At 38.8% G+C, this 25823-nt stretch overlaps 1 protein-coding gene across 15 annotated transcripts in view; it reads left to right on the forward strand.

Annotated features, from left to right (window-relative positions):
• The window catches only part of BBX (BBX high mobility group box domain containing), a 296320-nt gene that overhangs the window by 63436 nt on the left and 207061 nt on the right, over nucleotides 1-25823 (forward strand). Inside the window, exon 1 of one of the 15 annotated variants that reach the window (XM_060098755.1) lies at nucleotides 15441-15459. The exons of 13 other annotated variants lie outside the window; for them this stretch is intronic. The gene's annotated coding sequence lies outside the window, so the exon portion shown is untranslated. Of the gene's footprint in view, nucleotides 1-15440; nucleotides 15460-15856; nucleotides 15876-25823 lie in introns of those variants that run through there. One more of the 15 variants, XM_060098756.1, reaches the window with a different exon arrangement.

Genomic DNA, 25823 nt, shown 5'->3' on the forward strand with positions numbered 1-25823 from the left:
ACTATATATATGAAAGCAAGTACAATTCAAGTCTTTAAATTATTAAGTTTTTATAATGATGATGTTTATAAGAAGTGTTTCTTTTCCAATTTTGTGGCTTTTAGCTAACTCAGTACCACAAAAATACAATCTTATTTATTTTTCTATGGTTCATTAGTTTCTTTGGAAAATATTTTATCAAAATTTATAATTTTTAGTGATGCTAAGTTGGCATGAGGCACTTGAAATAATAAGAGAAATATTTCCTGAATAGGAAACCTGTGTTTTATATATTTAAGACTCTCTGGATAACTAAAAAGTGGGCTTATTTTAATTGTTATTAAAACACGGTACGGAGATGCAAGAAGATAAGATATTTGGTTGTATTATGTTTATTTCACAAAAGAGTTCAGTAACCCCTAAACTAAGAGGTTCCAGACTCTTCAGATTTCAATCTGCATTAACTCTTGTTGGTTAGGGTTACACTTTATTTATAATTTTTGGACATTTTTGTTAGTGAACAATAAAAGATCAACTTTCAGATATTTTTTCAGATGCTCTTTCATATAACTTTAATATTAAACAAATGTTCTCACTTTAAGAAATCCCAATGCAAAATCAGAAGTTAATATCAAATAGAGGATAATTATTTGGCCAAGATAATTCATCCACATGGTTCTCTTAAGTAACAGTAATCAGTAAGCTGCTGTTTTAAAGAGTTTATTTATGTACATTAACTATTTGTTCATCAGAGAACTGTGGCTGATGGGCAGAGGAATGTAAAGTTTTAATGTTTTAAGAATCACTAGCATTTAAATATTAATCAGGAATGAACTCTGATTAAAGTATTCAGTTTGTTGTACATATATGTGCCCATACCACAAATAAATATGAATTCATTTTTGGAGAGATACCCTTAATTGTATTTTTTAGATCTGGGTTTCTTAAACTTAAGTCAAGTAATGGGAACATCCTCAGGGGTTAGCTAGTTCTTAATGAGAGAAAAAAAAAATTTTTAATGTTTCACTTAGTGATTATTACAAAAGAAATAATGTATTTTCTGGGTGTCCTGGTTAGTTAACTTATTTATGACTGAGCATTACTGTTGGATTTTTGTCACAAAGTTTGCATTTATGTTTATAATATTCTTGACAATTAAATGTGCACCTAAAGTGAATGTTGAACTATTAAGACTGTGTTCATTAGACTGGGGTCTACAGAGTTGTCTGTGGATTTATTTTTGTTGTCAAGGCTAAGTAAACAGTGTCCTTGTTTGTGATCTGTGATTATTGTGTCCAATGATGTAAGCAAGTAATTCCACATTGTTGAGGGCTTGGCCATTTTATCCTACTTTAATTTAAAACTATATTCCACCACTTCTTCGGAATGTTTTGAAAACTTAAATTAGCATTTTTAAAGAAAAATGAAATTAGTTTTGGTAAGCTTTTGAGAATTTAGCCGCATATTAGGATGATTCAGAACTTCTTGTAGTTCTAGATAATCTGAGCTAGAAATTGCTATTCTCACAATTCCTAAAGAATTAGTTAAGATTATGTTATGGAGTTTTTCAATTTTCTATTTACTATTAGTTATGAAAATTTGGGACCTTGTCCTAAAGGTAAACCTGCATGGGGGCAGATGCTTGCAGGAACCAGGCAGGGAGCGTGACTATAGGAAATGGGCATTGGGTAAGAGGATGGGAAATAGTGGGGATCACGCCTTAACTGGAGGTGCCTGCCCTATGTTGATTCATTTTCACCTTCACTGGGCAGGCCAGACCAGTACAGATTTTCAGACTCTAGGCTCTTGACCCTCAAGTCTAGTCGGGGGAACAATTTAGTTGGGGAAAGCAAAACTTAGAGACGGAATGGTTTAATCACAGTTTGAGACAGTTGCTTGTTCATTCATTCATCCCTCCATCCATCCGTCATTCCATCCAGTCATCCATTCTCTTCATTTGTACATGTATTAAGTCACTGGTCACTGAGGTACCTATTGTATGCCAGGCTTTAGACAAAAGGCTGAATCCTTGCCTTCAACGATTTACAGTTTTACAGCAAGTTGGCAGAAAGCCAAGCAGAAATAGTACAGAAATCACCTTGTTTTCATAATATTTTATCACTGAAAAATTATTTTTTCATTTTTTAACTTGTTTATCTTCTGTTCTTCCTGTGAGGGTAGAAGCCTTGTCTGTTTCATTCCCCTTTCTATCCTAGTGTTCAGAGCTGTGCTTGATACACAGTGGGTGTTAAATAAGTAATTATTGAATGATTTGAATGAATGAATGAAGGTTTTAATTGTCCAGTAAGACCTTATGGAGGGGAGGGGACATGAGCTAGATATTAAAAGGTGGTCAGGCTTTGAGGAGGTGGAAAAGGAGGAAGTGACTGACAGAGGGAACTGTATGAACAACATGGTCACAAAGTAAGAAAAGTGGCCTGGAGCACAGGGATGGGGGACGGAAAGGTAGAGAGTAGGAAGATCCGTAAAGAAGCCAACCTGAATTGAGTAGCACTTTCTCGTGTTGGAGAGAAGCCGGAAGCTAATGCAGTTGAATGAGATGTAGGTGGGATGAGGGGAGGGGTGTGGCAAACATACATTGCATAAACAGAAGAAGCAATTTGGTTACTAGCATGGGCTGTGGAATCACACACTGTAGGTTCAAATCCCAGTTTGCTACCTGTAAATCTGGTAACTTTGTTCAAGATGCTTAACTTCTCTGTTCCTGAGTTTCCCAATTCCAGTTAAAAAAAAACAATGCAGCCGTTAAGATTTATGTTCGTTTATATTTTTAATAACATTAGGAAATACTTATGTTATTTTTCTAAAACTAACATAAGTGAGTAAAAAAGAATGGGTAACAAATTTTTTTGCATATCATTCATTTACTAGATCAGCTAATTTTGGTATATTCATTCAACATTTGGCCATATAATCGAAAGAGTTAAACATAAGCACCCAGATGAATATCAAACATATAATCCTGAGAGAAGGGAGCAAGTCACAGAAGAATATTCTACTTATCTAGAGTTCAGAAGCTGGCAAATTTAAACTGTGTATTGTTTAGGAATACATGCATAAAGGCAAGCACTATAAAGAAAAACAAGCTTATAATTATTATAGCTCGTCATTTTAAAAAATACTCCTCAGGAAGGATTTATTGTAAAACCTTCCTTTCCCTGTCTTCCCATCTGCTACCCTGATACATTTAATCATCAAGTCTAGCCGATTCTACTTCCTTTGCATCTCTGGAATTGATCCATGGCTCCTCCTCTTTACTGGCCCCATCCTAATACAGACCACCACATTACTTGCCTGTGTAATTTAAGCAAGTTCTTTTTTTTTTTCCTTCAATTTTTTCAATTTATTTATTTATTTAATTTATTCGGCTGCTCTGGGTCTTAGTTGTGGCACTTGGGATCTTTGTTGCAGGATCTTTTACTTGCTGCATGCAGGATCTTTTACTTGCAGTGTGCGGGATCTAAGTTTCCTTACCAGGGATTGAACCTGGGCCCCCTGCATTGGGAGCACAGAGTCTTAACCACTGGACCACCAGAGAAGTCTCTAAGCAAGTTCTTAAAAAGTGTCCCTGCCTCTAGTTTTGCCCCTTTTCTGTCCACCCTCCTCCCCTTGCTATCAGAGGGGACCTTCCAAAATGCAGATCTAATCTTATTACTCCTATACGGAATTCTCATCATTCTTAGGATAAATACATGCTCCTTACCATGACTAAGAAAGTCTTGAATGATTTGGCTGTTTATCTTTTTGTTCTTATTTCTTAATACCCACTTATCTTTTTTTTTTTTTTTTTTTTTTGCGGTACGCGGGCCTCTCACTGCTGTGGCCTCTCCCGTTGCGGAGCACAGGCTCCGGACGCGCAGGCTCAGCGGCCATGGCTCACGGGCCCAGCTGCTCTGCAGCATGTAGGATCTTCCCGGACCGGGGCACGAACCCGTGTCCCCTGCATCGGCAGGCGGACTCTCAACCACTGCGCCACCAGGGAAGCCCCAATACCCACTTATCTTTTCCTCTCAACTCTTGCCTTTCTCATGTCCTATTCTCTGATTGAAATGTGCAAGAATGGGGTAAAAATTGAACACATAGCATGATGTAAAGGCATGGCAGGCTTCGGGGTTACAAAGAAAAAAGACAAGGAGTCAAAAATCACTATGGAGTGATGTGATTATGGGCAATATTTATTTCAGTTTAAAATCATATACTGTATATAGTCTACTAGTGAACATTCATGAATATAAGAAATTAAATCTCCTAAATTAGGTTAAAAAATCATAAATGGTGTTTACAAAGAACATCTGTGATGTAAGAATTAGGGCTGTTGTGTTACACATATTTATTTCCATTTCTGCATTTACTGTACTCTGCCCCATGAAACTTCCCTTTAGCTTTTTTGATGCATTGCATTTGAATCTTTAGAAATCATTTTATGCAATTTCTCCTATTTTTAATGCAAACTTGATTTTAGTGGGGGAAAAGTAAGGAAACATTTTATTATTTGAGCTTATTAATTATACTCAATGAGTAAATATCTTTTGAACATCTGCTGTTTGACCGTTATCTTGTGTTTAGGAAGGTAGAAGTGTACTTGGTTCCTTACTCTCCAAAATCTTATAAGAGGACTGAGAAAACAAAGCTATAGAAAAAAATAGAGAACAGTTGAAGTCAAAGGAGTTTAATCCTAATTCAGAACTATTCTCTAGGTTTTCTGCCTCCTAATTTTGTTTCCAGTGTGCCTTTTGGATCAAGTTACTTGGTTCTCCAGATAATTATTTGAAAACAAAAATGTAACAGAGAAATGACCACTGATTCATATACTCCAGCTGCTTCTAACTCATCAGCACTGGTTTACGTGATCAAATGATTCTTGGCACTGTTTCAAGAAGTTCCACCAGAGGAAGCATGAAAGCCTAAGTGTTGGCTTGGTTTTTGAGCGGTGCCACATAGCAGTTCTTTTTCAAAGTTTCGGAAGTGGAATTGTGCTCTTCATTTTCTCTGGGAAAATATCAGAGGACAGTTAACCTGTTGTTCAAGTACAGAAATATCTCAGAATTTCTTTATGCTTGCTTTGAGAATTTTTGACCTTCTTAATCACAAAAAAGGCACATAGATGTATTTAAAGAAAGGACAAGATCTAGCAAAACAAAATTTGTTTCAAAAGTGTGATTTTCACAGTTGGCTGGAAATTTTGCCTTGTGCTCCATGAATTTTGATTAGTTCCTTTATGCCTTTGTTTTAGTGCTTTCCAACATTTTGGGGTGTAATTTGGTCCCTTCATCCTTTCTACAGATCTTAATCCTTTCATTTTTTCCCAGGAATATATTACTTCACAAGTACAATATGAGTTTTACAGTTTCAAATAGGAAGTATTTCTTGTAAACACTTCTGAAAATATTTTTATAAATAACCATTCCGTGGGACCAGTAAGGGTGTATCAGCTTTAAGCATGAAGATTTTATGACTGAAATAATTAGCTATATGTTTTATATTATAAACAAAATTATTTATGTATGTTCATATACATGTATCTATTGTATTTCAGTTTTCTAAATCTTCATCTCTCTTATTTTACCACTCCCTCTCTTATTTCTTTAAATCATTTTAGAGTTTAACCTTTATCCAGAACGTTTCCTACCTACATAGATGAATCCCTCTTGCAGTGACTGTGTTGGGCTGTGTTTCACATCTGAGAGCTTATTTATCTATTATTTAGTCTATCATAAAAAGCCATGCCAGTGGGCCTACAACCAGCACTTGGGGTTTGGGACAGATAGTAGGAATTAAGCTGTTCGGGAGTGCGAGGTCAGGGGTTCCACTCATCAATAAAAGTACAGACTGTGTGTGGTTCCAACAGAAGTCACAACTTTGCGTGCCCTGGTATTGCCGGAAACTTAGTTACTGACCTTTTGTGACCTTGCCTCCTTAACACAACCCATAATACCTCCAGCTTCCATGCATTATCCACTCTTGGGAAGTGGCCAATTTCCTAAAGGTTAATGCCATTCTGGATGGGTTTTTTCCCCCATAGTCATAAGGACAGAATCATAGATTAAGTGTAGAATCACATCATTAGCTTTCAAGGTATATTTCCCTTCTCCTTGGTGCTTGTAAGTTCTAGAAGAAGCCTTTTTTTCTTTTTAAAACTATAATGCCTATCTAAAAAAAAAAAAACCAAAAAACCAAACTTAGATAACATTCTTCATTTTTCATAGGACAGTGAAATAAATTATAAAAATAATGAAAGAGATCAAAACAATAGCTAGAGAATTCGGGGAGCAGTGCAAGTCCAATAAAAGAGGCTTAGAAAGACTTGGTTTATGATGCAGAAACAGCTGCTTTAAAGGGGAGGAGAAGCAGGAGGCATTTGAGAAGCATGTGGAATTCCCTGCTCCCCCAAATTTTATTCTTCATTGAAGAACAAATGTATTTTTGAACTTTCCAGTATATGCTAAAAGCACCTGATTTCAAGAAAGAAAACCTAATTCAAATCTTTCCTTTTAGAACTTTTTTTTTTTTTTTTTTTTTTTTGTGGTAGGCGGGCTTTTTTTTTTTGTGGTAGGCGGGCTTCTCACTGCTGTGGCCTCTCCCGTTGCGGAGCACAGACTCCGGATGCGCAGGCTCAGCGGCCATGGCGCACGGACCCAGCCGCTCCGCGGCATGTGGGATCTTCCCAAACCGGGGCACGAACCCGTGTCCCCTGCATCGGCAGGCGGACTCTCAACCACTGCGCCACCAGGGAAGCCCCAAATCTTTCCTTTTAAAGCTTATTTAGTATGTGAGTTGCTTGGCCTGTACGGAGCTTAGTGTTTTTCTCTGTAAAATGGCAATAATGTTTACCTCAGTGGTTTTTGTCTTAAGTGAAAATATATTGTAAAATATGCTTGCTAAATTTCCATCAGTAAAACCATGTGCATTGTAGACCCATCTTAGATATCTGTGTATCAAGGGACTTGCTAAAACATTGACAAATTATGACTTTCAAACCTGAGACCTCATAGAGCTAGAGAGATGTTAGAGGATAATAGAAAAACAACTTTTCTCTGGAAAAGTTATCAGGTTAAAAAACATGCAAATAAATAATATATGTAATCTGATTTGAGAAAATGTATTTCTACTAAATATGATTTACTTGTTTTATAAGGAATTATAAAAATTAATGAATGTTCACCAAAATATACAAACAGCTCATACAACTCAACAACAAAAACCAAACAACCCAATCAAAAAATGGGCAAAAGACCTTATAGACATTTCTCCAAAGACATACAGATGGCCAGTAGACACATGAAAAGATGTTCAGCATCACTAACTATTAGAGAAATACAAATCAAAACTCCAGTGAGGTACCATCTCACACCAGTCAGCATGGCCATCCTTAAAAAGTCTACAAATAACATGGGGCCTCCCTGGTGGCGCAGTGGTTAAGAGTCCGCCTGCCGATGCAGGGGATACGGGTTCGTGCCCCGGTCTGGGAGGATCCCATATGCCGCGGAGCGGCTGGGCCCGTGAGCCATGGCCGCTGGGCCTGCGCATCAGAAGCCTGTGCTCCGCGACGGGAGAGGCCACAACAGTGAGAGGCCCGCATACCGCAAAAAAGAAAAAAAAAAAAAAAGTCTACAAATAACAAATGCTGGAGAGGGTGTGGAGAAAAGGGAACCCTCCTACACTGTTGGTAGGAATGTAAGTTGGTGCAGCCACTGTGGAAAACAGTGTGGACGTTCCTCAGAAAACTAAAAATAGAATTACCATATGCTCCAGCAATCCCACTCCTGGGTATATACCCAGACAAAACTATTATTCAAAAAGATACATGCACCCCTATGTTCATGGCAGCACTATTCAAAATAGCCAAAACATGGAAACAACCTAAATGTCCATCAAGAGATGAATGGATAAAGATGTGGTACATATATACAATGGAATACTACTCAGCCATAAAAAAGAATGAAATAATGCCATTTGCAGCAACATGTATGCAACTAGAGATTATCATACTAAGTGAAGTAAGTCAGAAGGAGAAAGACAAATACCATATGATATCACTTATATGTGTAATCTAAAATATGGCACAAATGAACCTATCTACAAAACAGAAACAGACTCACAGACATAGAGAACAGACTTGTGGTTGCCAAGGTGGAGCAGGATAGGGGAGGGAAGGACTGGGAGTTTGGGATTAGCAGGTGTAAACTATTATATATAGGATGGATAAACAGCAAGGTTCTACTGTATAACACAGGGAACTATATTTAGTATCCTATGATAAACCATAATGGAAAACAATATAAAAAAGAATGTCTATATGTGTATAACTGAGTCACTTTGCTGTACAGCAGAGATGAGCACAACACTGTAAATCAACTATACTTCAATAAAAAAATAAAATTAAAAAAGATTTTAAAAAGAAAAAAAAATCAATGAATGTTACTTACACCTGTTAGTAATAGCATGCAGTTAAAAGGAGGACACAAATCCCATACCTAGTAACATTCTATTTTCAAGGGTCTTAATACTAATAGAAATATTTCCTTGAGCAGAAAACTTTAGGTAATTAAAATGTTCTTATTAAGATTTCATGAAGATAATAAAAGAATATATGAATGTATGTGGTGAGGAGAATCTGTAACTTACTGGTGAATATATACCATTCAGCCTTCATAATCATTATGACACCAAAAAATGTTACTTTGAATTTTTTTGGCATTGTATATATAACTTAATTTTGATTATATGGTAGCTATGACTGTGGCTTTTATATTAAAGAGATTAATTCCGTCACAAAGTTAATAATCTCTCAGTATAGTATGAGTTTGACATTTGGGAAAACTTATAAGCCTATGGGCCTGTAAAATGTAATCTACTTATTATACTATACTTTTTTTTTTTTCTTAATGTCTTGGGTTAAAAAAAGGTTTGTTAAGATCACCAGGTGTTCTCTGAGAGATTGCTGATTTTTAAAAATATCTTAAGATGATTTTTAGTATAATAGCTGCCTTAGCATTGAAAAGAATGCTCAGCCTTCATGTCTCTTGAAGGCTAATAATGCAAGGAAATCTTAGGGGAACTTGAAACATTTAAAGATAGATCTTTGCATACAACCTAAAGTTTTACTTTAAAGTTTATTTTGCTATATTTATCAGTATGCACAAGCTCAGGCTTTATTAACAAAAGGGGCACGTGCAACTTTCAGAACTCCCACCCCTCCGGCCCCCCAGTAACTTTTTCAAATAGGTATGTTTAGGTTTATCAAAATAGAATTAGATTTGGGGAATTGCAGTATTTCTTGATCACTGATCCCGAGTCTTCTTCCTATATACATACCTTAAAGGAGCAACAGTTTCTGTTAATTTGTGCCATATAGTTTATGAGAGAGTGTTTTTTTCCAGATTAAGGTTAGGAAGTTCTCTTAGCACTATACCTTTCAAAGACCTCTATATGGAAAAAATAGAAGTATGATATTTTGGGGAATTTTTATTGTCTGACTATATTTAATCATAGTTTCACATTTCTAAAAAGCGAATTACCTGAAATTAGAGACTAACTGGTGTTTTGCTAAATCTTTTAACACCCTTGTTGGTAGTTCAGGGATCTTCTGCATTTGGCCTATGGCAGTTCCAATAGCAGCAGTCAGTTAACCAATATAAAAAGTATTTATCTGACAATGACATTATGCTAGGCACTTTGCTGGATATTATGGGGTAAACAAAGCCCCTTGAGCTAGTCAGAAGATTTTAAGTGATCATGACCCTAAGGCATATCTTTTGTCTGAAAACGGAATCTGCGCATACTCAGGAAAGTGGGTACTGAAACATCATCCCAGGATTGTTTCCTTTTTATTTCCCCAGCCAGTTGCCAGAGAAGTAATCACTAATCCTCTAAATCCTAATCACTTTTGGTGATCCAAGATTATCACTATCTAAAGAGATAGTGGCAAAGGAAACCTTGAAGGAGACAAGAAACAGGCTTGGAAACTTGCAGCTGATCTTTCAACATTTATTGAGTGTAACACAGTGTACTAGATGCTGGGGTTGTGAAGATGAGCAAAACATGGATTCTTTTCTGTGGGATCTCACAGGGTAATGAGATCTTTAGTCACAAATGAGAGTCATCCATGCTGTAATAGTGGCACATGCAGAGCTTTTGGGAACACATGGAATGCAGCCTAACTCTGCCTGAGGGAAATAGGTAAACTGAGATATCCAGCAGTCCCTTTAAGTGAAAAAAAACCAGGTTTTAGATTTAGACAGAAGGCACAGAGGAAAACAATGTAGATTAAAAGCCCAAAACACAGTTATCCACAGGAGCTCAGCAATAACATGGCATGAGCATGAGATTGAAGATTTGCCAGTGGAATAGAATTGCAGTTCAGTAGTTGAAAGGGACATTTTGCTGGGCCCTGATACTTTCAGAGGTAAATGCTTTTCATTGTGCCTGTATCAGGTCATCAGTGAGAGTTGATTAAAATGATCACATTTTCCCCCAGGGTCAGATAACAATTATTAAATAGGTAGGGAGTAAACCCCAAATTATATCACTGGCCAGGTTTTTGCAATTTTTCTTGTATAGTTTTCCTTTAGGCACCTAATTAAAATTTTAAAATATAAGTTTATTTTTCTTGGGCTGAGTCCCCCGACCCCATCCCCCATCTAGTAGCTGATATTTTTTCATGTTCCCAATTTCAGGCCTCCATTTAGTTTCTCCATTCTGTTGCACATTATTCTCTTCCAGGGACCAACTTCCTTCTTGACTTCTTCCCTGAAGCCCTTACTTCTGTCAGTCTCACTTAGTCAGATTCCCAGCTCTTTATGTCTCATCGCTGGGGTACTTCATAGACCTAAGGCCCTCCAGGCTAACTATAGAGAAGGTGGATGATGGAGATGGGGGTGAGACTAAAGGTGCTATCATTATACTCATTTCTAAAGAGGCGGCAGTATTATACGGTAGTTGAGAGGGTGAGCCCTGGAGTCAGGCTCCTGAGCCTCAGGCCAGCTCTTTCCCTTCTTAGTTCTGTGGCCCTAGGCAGATTGCCTTACCTCTCTAGGAGTGATAATAATAGTATCTACTGTGCCATAGAATTATTAGGAAAATTAGATGAATTAAGACACATCACATAATGGAGCTCAAAAATGTTAGTTATCATTATGTAGTAACCTCAAGTTTGTTGCTGGTGTGGTGCTAAGAACACTATCCCTTTTAATCCCCACAGCAACCTTATACCTAGGTGCTGTTTAATACCTTTTACAGCTGAGGAAATTGAGCCTTAGAAAAGTTAAATAACTCGCCCAAGTCACATGGTCTGGATTCAAACTCTGATCTGTGCTATTCCAAAATGCCTGCTTTTTGGACTAAAACCATGATGCCCCGTGGGAAACACAGAAAAGAGCAGGAATGCTGCCATAGCTTCTCACTGCAGTTTTTGTTAATTATACCAGCAGTTTCAGTGGGGCAAGTACATGTACCAGCAAACTTTGCTGGACCATCCATCTGCAGGATTGAGTTCTAGTTCTGGCTTTCATTTGTGATGTTGAGCAAATCACTTCAATACTTTTGAGGTTCAGTTTCACAATTAGTAGCCTGGAAATAATATTAGAATTGCTTCAAGGGTCAAGTGAGACTGTAATAATAGTAACCACATAATAATTCATGGAATAGAGTAAGCTTACCACATGAACATTTTAAATAGAACAGGTAGTATCAGTTAACTCTTTAAAACCTTATCTCCCCTTTGATGTTATTTGAATTTTATTTGCTACTTTTGAAAGTGAAAGGTTTATTTTGTGCTTCTGGGAATGAACCTAAGGTTCTAGGGCACTCGATGGACCAGTAGCTTGGGAACTGAAGTTTTGGACTACCAAACACCATAATAATAAAAAACATTTAGTGAGCAGATAATAAAATTAATAAGAGCAACATGTATTGTATATTGGTGGTTGGGAGGGTGATAGGCTTGGTACTAAGGTGAATGAGCATCACATCTTAAAAATGTTAGGCCTCTCTTTTCCATGAATCTTTTGTTATATCAGCAGATTGAGGTTTTGGATGGGACATATATAGAGTTACATCTTTCTATATGTTACTCAGCCATCCATCAGTATCAGTGATCCAGAACCCATATGACCTCTGGAAATAAATGTCACTAAGTTGATGTATGTATTTTATAGAAGACACCCATCCCTTACTTAAACCATTTTTATCAGAATTAAACAGATTTAGTTAGCTTTTTGGGTGATTTCCACAGTTAGAATGGAGAGGGGAGCTTCATGCAGGCACTCAGTAGTGAGAACCTAAGTTTTCTCCGTATGGAGTTTTAAAGTAAAGCATGTTCACTTCTGTGAATTCATCTCAGTTTTGTGAGATAGTTTAAGAAAATGAGATGAACTTATTTTTATAGGGAAGAAAGGTGTAGCTCAGGGTGTTTCAGCACCTTGGCTTAGGGGCTGGCAGCTCATGATTGGTGGGCCAGGAATTGAACCCACATCCCCTGCTTGCTGGCAGAAATGCAAAATGCCAAACACGAGGATCAGCAAAAGCCTTGGGGGCATTATATTAATACTTCGCAGGATTGGTGTTAGTAATAATTGTCTGGGAAACACTAATAAACGGTTAAATCATGTTGGTGTGGTCTCAGAAGTTCCCCATTTTGAGAAGATTTTCATTTATAATAGCTTAAAATTAGGAGACAAAACTGTTGTGGTATTCAAAGAATATAACCACAGGTAACTGGAAAACTTAGTTGCTCCATGTGGCTCATTTCTTGAGGTTCTAGATTGCTGTCCTTTTAAAAAAATTTTTATTTATTTATTTATTTATTTATTTATTTATTTATTTATTTATTTTAAACTCTTAGTAACAGTTGAAAGGTGCTCTGACTGGAAGAAGTGTCCACCAGTCTTTAGACATTTTTGCTGTAGTAAAAGAATTTTGAAAACTATTGGATTCTGTCATATATGTCTTCAATGACATTTAAAAATTTTGTCATAGGTTTAATCATTTGCTAATGATATAATCATCGATTGTAAATGTTGACATTTCTTAGTAAAATTGGTATAGCCTTTTAAAATGTATTTACTTGAATCAACTACCATAGCTGTTTAATATTTACCTACCACTATCCATTTACAAACTACTCTTTAACAGTCAAATTTTAGTGTTAATTTTTCTCCTTGAAGTCTTTATTATTATACTTTTCCCACTAAATTTTATCCTTATGTATTATTACATTAAAAAAATCTATTTTTGATCACCCTATGGTACTTCTGGTGACAAAATTTAATTTACTGTGATCACAAAACTTTAAATGATATTTAAGTTATCACAGTGATTATTAGTACACAGTTGATCAAAATAACATGTGAATTACAAATTTTGATAAATAATATTAGAGAAAAATATTATTTTACTGGAAGTTTATCTCAGTGCATTATTGGTACTTTTCTTCTAGTTAGTTCATATATCAGCACATGAATATTATTCACTGCAGAAAGAGTTCAGCATGCTTTTCATTCATTTTAATATATACACTGAAATTTTGTTTACATAAATATGTTGAAGAGGATGAGAGTATTATTACAGCAGTGTCACTCAGTTCTTTGAACTCCTCCTCACTTATATTCAAAACCACAGTGCTCTATCATTTAAAATTGTCTTTAATGATTTATCAGCTGACAACCAAATTAGGTCCTCCTCCAATTTTATTCCAAGCAAAAAATTGGCAAAACCACCTGAGTTGCAGCAGTTAGGGCCACACACTTTTTCGCTACCAGTATTTCTTTCTTTTTTTTTTTTTTTTAAAGAAGATGTTGGGGGTAGGAGTTTATTAATTAATTTATTTATTTTTGCTGTGTTGGGTCTTCATTTCTGTGTGAGGGCTTTCTCTAGTTGTGGCAAGCGGGGGCCACTCCTCATCGCGGTGCGCGGGCCTCTCACTATCGCGGCCTCTCCTGTTGCGGAGCACAGGCTCCGGACGCACAGGCTCAGTAGTTGTGGCTCACGAGCCCAGTTGCTCCCAGTTGCTCTGCAGCATGTGGGATCCTCCCAGACCAGGGCTCAAACCCGTGTCACCTGCATTAGTAGGCAGATTCTCAACCACTGCGCCACCAGGGAAGCCCCTCGCTACCGCTACCAGTATTTCTAATTGTACCCTTATGTCCTGCTCAGAGGTTTTTTCCTACCATAAGCAATGCCCCAGAGTGACATTTGTGATGAGTGACTGTGTGCCTTGATTTTGTAAACTGGGAGAGGGGGGATAGGAAAAGAGGGGATGGGACAGGTGAACCTGCTCTCTAGGGGCATTCTCAGATAGATAAGTGTACTTACAAAGGTTGATATGGAAATTGATTTACCATCTATGTGCCTGCATACCCTTCATACCCCTTAGAAAGTCTTATGCACTTCTAGGAGTTTGCCTATCCTAATTTGAAGACTGTTGTCCTAGTAACCAGTGGGCTCTTAATTAAAAAAAAATTCTCCCCCGATGTGTGTGTGTGCGTGCACACACACACACACACACACACACTCGTCCTGTAAACTTAGAACAGTGCTGGCCAAGGTAAATAGTTTATGTTGTCTAACGGCTAATGTTAAAGGTCTTAATTGCTTCTAAGCATCTGTTTATAAATCATCTTTTCCTGAGAATGAATCTTCACAATCCTAATTCTCTATAAATTCTCCAGGTCAGGATTAACACTCAAATTGCCTGTAACTTTTTTTCCTACACATCTTTTGCTACTCCTACTCACATTTACTAGCACCTTGGCAAAGCGTATTTTAAATAGCTCAGTGTAAGGAGTTGTGTGCAATTTTCAGTAAACAACAAACAATTGGCAACAGTCAGATTACTTTTTTCCCCATTTGTCTCTTTTGCATATCAGTTCATAAAATTTCTACAAGAGGCCTCAGATGTAATTTACGTTAACTCTTTCCCTTTACAGAAAATGAAACCAGAGAGATTAAGCCAATTGTTCAAGGTCATCGAAGGTGGTATTAGAATAGGAGAACCAGTGTCTCCTAACTCCCATTATTATACCCATTGCTGCATCACACTTTCTGCTGCCTTTTGCTAAATTGCATTCTTTACCTCCGTCCTATTTAATATTATTTCTCCTGGCGACTAGGGACTAGATTTTGTCAGCTCAGCATTATTGTTTAAATAGAGAGGCATTTACTTTTTTCATTGAAGACTTTTCTCAAAACAAAAATGCTCCTTATCCCCTGGCAAATACTTTCTGCTGCACAGTAGGACACAGCCAGGCGAGCCTGGGGCCTGGGGCGCCCCAGGGCAGTGGCACTGGGGGAGGGAGGGGATGTTAACAGGTCAGAGTAGAGGTGGATTGGCAGAGCAGGGGCTGGTGGGAGGTGGGAAGCTTACATCATTTCCCTGCAACTGGGCTCTGGCGAGGCTGTAAGGCCTCACTATCCCGTGTAATAGTTTACCAGATTGACAGAGATACGTAAAAGAAAGAAAAGGTACGGCAGGACCGATGCTCACCCTGTTCATAAATCTGTGCTATAAGCTGAAACTGTCATAAGTTAACTAGAAGCAGCCAAGACGGTCTGTGCTCGCTGCCCCCCCAGCTCAGTTCCTTTCTGCTCCGCCCCATCCCTGCTCTCTGCTGCTCAGATCAGCTTCCTGCTTCTCATGAAAGCTGTTCTCCTATAAAGCTGGTCTGCTTTCACTGAAAGCATTATATTCATAAGTCTGAGTCAGGTTTTGTGGAAGTATCGTTGGTTTGGTTTTCTTTGGGGGATGAAGGGGGAGGGAAGAATTTAAAAAAAGGGGGGGCAGGCTAAAAAAGCAAAATCATCATGAATTTTGTTGTCACATCGTGCCGGTGTTATAACCAGCTCTGTAGACTGCTGCACTGAAAACATTTCTGTGAGAGGTATGTGCTTGAAAAATGGAAAGGTGACTGTTGGCTGTGGAGCAGACTGTCCACCCAGCAGCTGCTCAGATGGTTGTAAGGTCGTAATTCTTTCTAGTGGTTTGATATGGAAAGGGCAGTCGTTACTTGGAACATGGTACAGTTAGCCAGCTATTGGTAAAATGTTAACTGTATGCTTGGTCCCCACATCAGGACTCCTGAAAAGCTCCTTCACCCTGAATCCATCTAGTCAAATCCACAGCGTTATTCCAGGCTCTTTTGGTGGTGGTTGTCTGTAAACAAAATGATCTTGTTTAATATCTCTCTCATTATATCTCTCTCGTTATTTAGAACCACATGACAAAGATTAATGAGAGAGACTTTTGAGTAACCTAGAAGAAGCTTCAGATTCATTTGGAGCTTTTTGCATTGACAGATGGCAAAAGTAAAAGGAAATGGTTGATGATTTACCGTAACCTAAAGTGAAAGTTTTAAAGTTTAGAGGGTGTGTTATATGTAAGTGGAAAAATCTGGAGGGGTCACTAAAATTTAGACTCATGACCCCACCCACTACAGTGGTTGCCTGACCTATATTAAGACCAGAAGGCTCTGGATGTATCTTTTTCAAAGGAGATTAGGAAATGTGTATAAATGCCTCTATTCAGTGGTCAGAAGAGTACGATTAAGAATAAGAGTATAACCAACACTGGAGGAAATATGGAGGACTGTATATTGGTCCAGGCTATTATGTTATAAAACATTTTAGAAAATATTTAAAGTAGGAAAATATAACATTTTATCATGTACATCTGATAAGCTACTAGTGGCAGAGACCATTCAAACTACAAAGGAGCTTCTGCTTGATTTTAAGAATATTTTATCATGAAATTAACTTGAGAACTCTTGAATGTTAGCATATTTTAAATTTATTTTACAAACTTTGGAATTAAATTGTTTAAATTTATCAACATATAAACATGCCGATACTGTTGTCCTTTTCCTCAAAGATGGTAATGCTTAAATCAGTGAAAGCAGTTATTCACAAATAGAATAGGCTAGCTATTATGACTCCACCTAAGTTCTTCCCTTTAAGAGACTGTGCCATTTAAACTTGATTTCTTCTCAAATATTTGCAAAGAGAGCTAATCTTCATGATCATAGAGGATAATGTTAACAAGTTAAATCTAATGCGGGCTTCTGAGAAGGAATCCCCTCTACACTATAACACACACAGACAGGTAGCCACCCTGACTGTATTTACCTTGGTCATTCCTAAGTGTAGCTGCATGCTAGAAACCCCTGGAAAGCTTTTAATACCTACCATTGCCCAGGCCCAATCCCAGGGATTCTGATTTAATTGGTCAGGGGTGGGGCCTGGGCATTGATAGATTTAAAACTGTTCCCAGGTGTTTTCTAATGTGTAGCCAGAATTGACAACAATTGCATTACCTGAATGTCCCCAATGCTGAAGCAGCCCATTCTGTTTTGGGTACTGTTTGTGTGACACCAAATCTGCTTTGCTGTGTGTCCTATTAGGTCTGAACTTTGTCACCAGCAGCTCATCAGATATTCAGTATCTCTCCCCCAAGACTTAGCTTTTCCAGGAGACATAGTCTTAGTTTTTTCAGTCTCGAGGGCTTGTTTTCTAGGTCCTTTCCCACTCTGGTCACTTCCTGTCATGGAATTGTGCTTGTTTTGTCAGTATCACTCCTAAGTAGGGTGTCCTGGGGATGGAGCCTATCATTCTAGAAGTGTGGTGTCCAGCACAGCATGGAGAGAATACAGTAAAGCTGCAACTCTCTTGTTCTGGACACTATACTTCTGTTGTTGGTGGCAAACTTACGTTAACTTTTCTGGCAGTCATATCACACTGTTGACTCATGTTGAGCTCGAAGTCATGTCAAGCTTAGTTCTTTTTCACATGAACTGTACTTAAGTCAGGCCTCTTCTACTCCATGCTTGGTGGATTTTTTTTCACTGTAGTACCAGGGTTTACATTTATACTTGGGAAACATAAGAAGAAAACCCAATGAATCAGTTATTCCACACAGGGAGAGTGATGTTTCCAAACTGAAAGCCAGAAGTTTATTATACGCATATAGTAGCGATTTTAAAGAGTGATCTAGGCCATTCATTTGAATCTACAGTTAAACTTAATCTTGGGCTTCCCTGGTGGCGCAGTGGTTGAGAGTCCGCCTGCCGGTGCAGGGGACACGGGTTCGTGCCCCGGCCTGGGAGGATCCCACGTACCGCGGAGCGGCTGGACCCGTGAGCCATGGCCGCAGGCTCCGCAGACGGAGAGGCCACAACAACGAGAGGCCCGCGTACTGCAAAAAAAACCCAAAAAAACAAAAACTTAATCTTGTTAATTCAGTCCATCTTTCCAGCATTTCTTCTGATTCATTACTCAGAGCTTGCTGTTCAAAGTTGGGAACCCATTTGACTGTGCAGTCTGTCTTAATGTTTGTATTCAATACTTGGTCAAATGCCTTTCCAAAATCAAAATACATCCAGGGCATTCTCCTGAACTATTTGTGTAATATCTTTATTTTAAAAGGAAATACACTGAATTTGTCATGGCTTTCTTGTTTAATGACAGAAATGGAAGAAAATATCTTGCAGATGAGCAGGTGACTTGTCTAAGATCACACAGTTTGCTACTGTCAAGGCTAGAACCCAAATCCAGCCTGCTCATGTTCACTCCAGTGCTCTGTGGATCAAACCACAAGTGCTGATTGATTCCATTTGTCTTTTTTTTACATCTTTATTGGAGTATAATTGCTTAACAATGGTGCGTTAGTTTCTGCTTTATAACAAAATGAATCAGTTATACATATACATATGTTCCCATACACCCTCCCTCTTGCGTCTCCCTCCCACTCTCCCGATCCCACCCCTCCAGGCGGTCACAAAGCACCGAGCTGATCTCCCTGTGCTATGCGGCTGCTTCCCACTAGCTATCTACCTTACGTTTGGTACTGTATATATGTCCATGCCTCTCTTTTGCTTTGTCACAGCTTACCCTTCCCCCTCCCCATATCCTCAAGTCCATTCTCTAGTAGATCTGTGTCTTTATTCCTGTCTTACCCCTATGTTCTTCATGACATTTTTTTTCTTAAATTCCATATATATGTGTTGGCATACAGTATTTGTCTTTCTCTTTCTGACTTACTTCACTCTGTATGACAGACTCTAGGTCTATCCACCTCATTACAAATAGCTCAATTTCGTTTCTTTTTATGGCTGAGTAATATTCCATTGTATATATGTGCCACATCTTCTTTACCCATTCATCCGATGATGGACACTTAGGTTGTTTCCATCTCCGGGCTATTGTAAATAGGGCTGCTATGAACATTTTGGTACATGACTCTTTTTGAATTATGGTTTTCTCAGGGTATATGCCCAGTAGTGGGATTGCTGGGTCATATGGTAGTTCTATTTGTAGTTTTTTAAGGAACCTCCATACCGTTCTCCATAGCGGCTGTACCAATTCACATTCCCACCAGCAGTGCAAGAGTGTTCCCTTTTTTCCACACCCTCTCCAGCATTTATTGTTTCTAGATTTTTTGATGATGGCCATTCTGACTGGTGTGAGATGATATCTCATTGTAGTTTTGATTTGCATTTCTCTAATGATTAAAGATGTTGAGCATCCTTTCATGTGTTTGTTGGCAGTCTGTATATCTTCTGTGGAGAAATGTCTATTTAGGTCTTCTGCCCATTTTTGGATTGGGTTGTTTGTTTTTTTGTTATTGAGCTGCATGAGCTGCTTATAAATTTTGGAGATTAATCCTTTGTCAGTTGCTTCATTTGCAAATATTTTCTCCCATTCTAAGGGTTTTCTTTTGGTCTTGTTTATGGTTTCCTTTGCTGTGCAAAAGCTTTGAAGTTTCATTAGGTCCCATGTGTTTATTTTTGTCTTTATTTCCATTTCTCTAGGAGGTGGGTCAAAAAGGATCTTGCTGTGATTTATGTCAAATAGAGTGTTCTGCCTATGTTTTCCTCTAAGAGTTTGATAGTGTCTGGCCTTACATTTAGGTCTTTAATCCATTTTGAGTTTATTTTTGTGTATGGTGTTAGGGAGTGATCTAATCTCATACTTTTACATGTCCCTGTCCAGTTTTCCCAGCACCACTTATTGAAGAGACTGTCCTTTCTCCACTGTACATTCCTGCCTCCTTTATCAAAGATAAGGTGACCATATGTACGTGGGTTTATCTCTGGGCTTTCTGTCCTGTTCCATTGATCTATCTTTCTGTTTTTGTGCCAGTACCATACTGTCTTGATTACTGTAGCTTTGTAGTATAGTCTAAAATCAGGGAGCCTGATTCCTCCAGCTCCATTTTTCGTTCTCAAGATTGCTTTGGCTATTCGGGGTCTTTTGTGTTTCCATACAAATTGTGAAATTTTTTGTTCTAGTTCTGTGAAAAATGCCAGTGGTAGTTTGATAGGGATTGCATTGAATCTGTAGATTGCTTTGGGTAGTAGAGTCATTTTCACAATGTTGATTCTTCCAATCCAAGAACATGATATATCTCTCCATCTATTTGTATCATCTTTAATTTCTTTCATCAGTGTCTTATAATTTTCTGCATACAGGTCTTTTGTCTCCTTAGGTAGGTTTATTCCTAGATATTTTATTCTTTTTGTTGCACTGGTAAATGGGAGTGTTTTCTTGATTTCACTTTCAGTTTTTTCATCATTAGTGTATAGGAATGCCAGAGATTTCTGTGCATTAATTTTGTATCCTGCTACTTTACCAAATTCATTGATTAACTCTAGTAGTTTTCTGGTAGCATCTTTAGGATTCTCTATGTATAGTGTCATGTCATCTGCAAACAGTGACAGCTTTACTTCTTCTTTTCCTATTTGGATTCCTTTTATTTCCCTTTCTTCTCTGATTTCTGTGGCTAAAACTTCCAAACCTATGTTGAGTAAGAGTGGTGAGAGTGGGCAACCTTGTGTTGTTGCTGATCTTAGTGGAAATGGTTTCAGTTTTTCACCATGGAGGATGATGTGGGCTGTGGATTTGTCATATATGGCCTTTATTATGTTGAGGAAAGTTCCCTCTATGCCTGCTTTCTGCAGGGTTTTTATCATAAATGAGTGTTGAATTTTGTCGAAAGCTTTCTCTGCATCTATTGAGATGATCGTATGGTTCTTCTCCTTCAATTTGTTAATATGGTGTATCACGTTGACTGATTTGCGTATATTGAAGAATCCTTGCATCCCTGGGATAAACCCCACTTGATCATGGTTATGATCCTTTTAATGTGCTGTTGGATTCTGTTTGCTAGTATTTTGTTGAGGATTTTTGCATCTATGTTCCTCAGTGATATTGGCCTGTAGTTTTCTTTCTTTGTGACATCCTTGTCTGGTTTTGGTATCAAGGTGATGGTGGCCTCGTAGAATGAGCTTGGGAGTGTTCCTCCCTCTGCTATATTTAGAAGAGTTTGAGAAGGATAGGTGTTAGCTCTTCTCTAAATGTTTGATAGAATTCGCCTGTGAAGCCATCTGGTCCTGGGCTTTTGTTTGTTGGAAGATTTTTTATCACAGTTTCGATTTCAGTGCTTGTGATTGGTCTGTTCATATTTTCTATTTCTTCCTGATTCAGTCTTGGCAGGTTGTGCATTTCTAAGAATTTGTCCATTTCTTCCAGGTTGTCCATTTTATTGGCATAGAGTTGCTTGTAGTAATCTCTCATGATCTTTTGTATTTCTGCAGTGTCAGTTGTTACTTCTCCTTTTTCATTTCTAATTCTATTGATTTGAGTCTTCTCCCTTTTTTTTCTTGATGAGTCTGGCTAATGGTTTATCAATTTTGTTTATCTTCTCAAAGAACCAGCTTTTAGTTTTATTGATCTTTGCTATCATTTCCTTCATTTCTTTTTCATTTATTTCTGATCTGATTTTTATGATTTCTTTCCTTCTGCTAACTTTGGGATGTTTTTGTTCTTCTTTCTCTAATTGCTTTAGGTGCAAGGTTAGGTTGTTTATTCGAGATGTTTCCTGTTTCTTAAGGTGGGATTGTATTGCTATAAACTTCCCTCTTAGAACTGCTTTTGCCGCATCCCATAGGTTTTGGGTCGTCGTGTCTCCATTGTCATTTGTTTCTAGGTATTTTTTAATTTCCTCTTTGATTTCTTCAGTGATCACTGCGTTATTAAGTAGTGTATTGTTCAGCCTCCATGTGTTTGTATTTTTTACCGATCTTTTCCTGTAATTGATATCTAGTCTCATAGCATTGTGGTCGGAAAAGATACTTGATACAATTTCAATTGTCTTAAATTTACCAAGGCTTGATTTGTGACCCAAGATATGATCTATCCTGGAGAATGTTGCATGAGCACTTGAGAAAAATGTGTATTCTGTTGTTTTTGGATGGAATGTCCTATAAATATCAATTAAGTCCATCTTGTTTAATGTATCATTTAAAGCTTGTGTTTCCTTATTTATTTTCTTTTTGGATGATCTGTCCATTGGTGAAAGTGGGGTGTTAAAGTCCCCTACTATGAGTGTGTTACTGTTGATTTCCCCTTTTATGGCTGTTAGTATTTGCCTTATGTATTGAGGTGCTCCTATGTTGGGTGCATAAATATTTACAATTGTTATATCTTCTTCTTGGATCGATCCCTTGATCATTATGTAGTGTCCTTCTTTGTCTCTTCTAGTAGTCTTTATTTTAAAGTCTATTTTGTCTGATATGAGAATTGCTACTCCAGCTTTCTTTTGGTTTCCATTTGCATGGAATATCTTTTTCCATCCCCTTAGTTTCAATCTGTATGTGTCTCTAGGTCTGAAGTGGGTCTCTTGTAGACAGCATATATATGGGTCTTGTTTTTGTATCCATTCAGCCAATCTGTGTCTTTTGGTGGGAGCATTTAGTCCATTTACATTTAAGGTAGTTATCGATATGTATGTTCCTATTCCCATTTTCTCAATTGTTTTGGGCTCGTTATTGTAGGTCTTTTCCTTCTGTTGTGTTTCTTGCCTAGAGAAGTTCCTTTAGCATTTGTTGTAAAGCTGGTTTGGTGGTGCTGAACTCTCTCAGCTTTTGCTTGTCTGTAAACGTTTTAATTTCTCCATCAAATCTGAATGAGATCCTTGCTGGGTAGAGTAATCTTGGTTGCAGGTTTTTCTCCTTCATCACTTTAAATATGTCCTGCCAGTCCCTTCTGGCTTGCAGAGATTCTGCTGAAAGATCAGCTGTTAACCTTATGGGGATTCCCTTGTGTGTTATTTGTTGTTTTTCCCTTGCTGCTTTTAATATGTTTTCTTTGTATTTAATCTTTGACGGTTTGATTAATATGTGTCTTGGCGTATTTCTCCTTGGATTTATCCTGTATGGGGCGCTCTGTGCCTCCTGGACTTGACTATTTCCTTTCCCATATTAGGGAAGTTTTCAACTATAATCTCTTCAAATATTTTCTCAGTCCCTTTCTTTTTCTCTTCTTCTTCTGGAACCCCTATAATTCGAATGTTGGTGCATTTAATGTTGTCCCAGAGGTCTCTGAGACTGTCCTCTGTTCTTTTCATTCTTTTTTCTTTCTTCTGCTCTTCAGTAGTTATTTCCACTATTTTATTTTCCAGGTCACTTATCCGTTCTTCTGCCTCAGTTATTCTGCTATTGATCCCATCTAGAGTATTTTTCATTTCATTTATTGGGTTTTTAATCGTTGCTTGATTCATCTTTAGTTCTTCTAGGTCCTTGTTAACTGTTTCTTGCATTTTGTCTATTCTATTTCCAGGATTTTGGATCATCTTTATTATCATTATTCTGAATTCTTTTTCAGGTAGACTGCCTATTTCCTCTTCATTTGTTAGGTCTGGTGGGTTTTTATCTTGCTCCTTCTCTTGCTGTGTGTTTTCCTGTCTTCTCATTTTGCTTATGTTACTGTGTTTGGGGTCTCCTTTTTGCAGGCTGCAGGTTCGTAGTTCCCGTTGTTTTTGGTGTATGTCCCCAGTGGCTAAGGTTGGTTCAGTGGGTTGTGTAGGCTTCCTGGTGGAGGGGACTAGTGCCTGTGTTTTGGTGGATGAGGCTGGATCTTGTCTCTCTGGTGGGCAGGTCCACGTCTGGTGGTGTGTTTTGGGGTGTCTGTGGACTTTTTATGATTTTAGGCAGCCTCTCTGCTAATGGGTGGTGTTGTGTTCCTGTCTTGCTAGTTGTTTGGCATAGGGTGTCCAGCACTGTAGCTTGCTGGTCGTTGAATGAAGTTGGGTGCTGGTGTTGAGATGGAGATCTCTGGAAGATTTTCGCCATTTGATATTATGTGGAGCTGGGAGGTCTCTTGTGGACCAGTGTCCTGAAGTTGGCTCTCCCACCTCAGAGGCACAGCACTGACTCCTGGCTCCTCAGTTTGGGATGATTCGTTGTCTATTCATGTATTCCACAGATGCAGGGTACATCAAGTTGATTGTGGAGCTTTAATCCGCTGCTTCTGAGGCTGCTGGGAGAGATTTCCCTTTCTCTTCTTTGTTCTCACAGCTCCTGGGTCTCAGCTTTGGATTTGGCCCCGCCTCTCCGTGTAGGTCCCCAGAAGGCGTCTGTTCTTTGCTCAGACAGGACAGGGTTAAAGGAGCAGCCGTTTCGGGGACTCTGGCTCACTCAGGCCGGGCGGGAGGGAGGGGCACGGAGTGCGGGGCGAGCCTGCAGCGGCAGAGGCCGGCGTGACGTTGCACCAGCTTGAGGCACGCCGTGCGTTCTCCCAGGGAAGCAGTCGCTGGATCTCGGTACCCCGGCAGTGACGGGCTGCACAAGCCCCCCGGAAGGGGGGCGTGGACAGTGACCTGCGCTCGCACACAGGCCTCGTGGCGGCAGCAGCCCCAGCGTCCCACGCCCGTTTCTGGCGTCTACGCTTTCAGCCGTGGCTCGCGCCCGTCTTTGGAGCTCGTTTAAGCAGTGCTCTTAATCCCCTCTCCTCGCGCACCAGGAAACAAAGAGGGAAGAAAAAGTCTCTTGCCTCTTCGGCAGGTCCAGACTTTTTCCCAGACTCGCTCCCGGCTAGCTGTGGCGCATTAGCCCCTTCAGGCTGTGTTCACGCCGCCAGCCCCAGTCCTCTCCCTGCACTCCGACTGAAGCCCGAGCCTCAGCTCCCAGCGCCGCGCGCCCCGGCGGGCGAGCAGACAAGCCTGTCGGGCTGGTGAGTGCCGGTTGGCACCGATCCTCTGTGTGGGAATCTCCCCGCTTTGCCCTACCCAGGTACGTGGGGGAGTTTCTTGCCTTTTGGGAGGTCTGAGGTCTTCTACCAGCGTTCAGTAGGTGTTCACCCATTTGTCTTTTAGGATAAGACTTCAAAGAAAACTGAAAGGAAATAAGGCCTCCACGGATGCTTCACTGTCTCTTTTGGGATATTTAATATTTAATCCCATAACACATAGCCCAATCAGCTCTTTATTTGTTCTTAATTTACTGTTCTGCCCAAAGCAATAAAAGAGGAATAAAATGACTAGCCAGCATTCCTACATTAATTGTAGAGAATAGTATTCTTAGGAGTTTGGGCATCCTAGCTCCCTTGGAAAGTTATTTCACCACCCCCTGAACCGCATACATACATTCAGTGGGTCATAGTAGAGTATTATCACTTTGTTCATAATGAATCACAGCATGGGAAGTTTTTATATATTAAACAAGAGGCATATATAGCTCGACTTTTAATTTTGCAGGTGAAGAAACTGAGTCCCAGGCACAAAAGGCTTCCTGTAGCCATAGTGCTTAGCAGAGTACTTAGTACCTAAGCATACTTAGTACATAGTAAATACTTAGTTAATATCTGAATATTGCGCAGCTTTGTTCAATATTGTTTTCTTCTCTATATAGGAATTGGATTTTACCTTTCTTTTCCCCCAGCTTTGCCCTTGGGCATTTATTTCCTTAAAAGTGTTGAAATGGAACAGATTTTTCAAGAGTACCTATTACTTTAGAGAAGCTCCAGTGATATAGTAAAAGCTCAGATAACCAGGTTTATTT

The sequence above is a fragment of the Mesoplodon densirostris genome, chromosome 5 (genome assembly GCF_025265405.1).
Source record: "Mesoplodon densirostris isolate mMesDen1 chromosome 5, mMesDen1 primary haplotype, whole genome shotgun sequence".
Classification (NCBI taxonomy): Eukaryota; Metazoa; Chordata; class Mammalia; order Artiodactyla; family Ziphiidae; genus Mesoplodon; species Mesoplodon densirostris.